We start from the raw sequence: 386 nt of genomic DNA on the forward strand, positions 1-386 counted from the left end.
GTCAAAAAGATCGATCGAGAAATCAATAGTGTTTAAGAGCTTAAAAATAAAGCTAAGACGTTTCTACATTTCAAAAATTTTCAGATAGTTAACTCTTTAAGCATGCTACCAAGCGAGATATTAATGCGAGAGTGCTACGGGCGTTACATCGACTCTCTTTCATTCTTCTCTAGCAATCATTTTTCTCTGCTTAATTGTTTTTGCGTTGTGACAGTCATGAATTTGATCAAATTGCAATTAACTAGCTATTCCCATGTTCAACATATCTTTAATTTAAGACTACAAGATTTAAAAGTCTTCTTTACTATTTTAAACTCCGTGCCAATTCAAAACCAGATAAACAAACTGAAACGGAGGAAGAAATGGTTATATTGCTTTCATAACAT

Source organism: Capsicum annuum, chromosome 12 (assembly GCF_002878395.1).
Source record: "Capsicum annuum cultivar UCD-10X-F1 chromosome 12, UCD10Xv1.1, whole genome shotgun sequence".
NCBI lineage: Eukaryota > Viridiplantae > Streptophyta > Magnoliopsida > Solanales > Solanaceae > Capsicum > Capsicum annuum.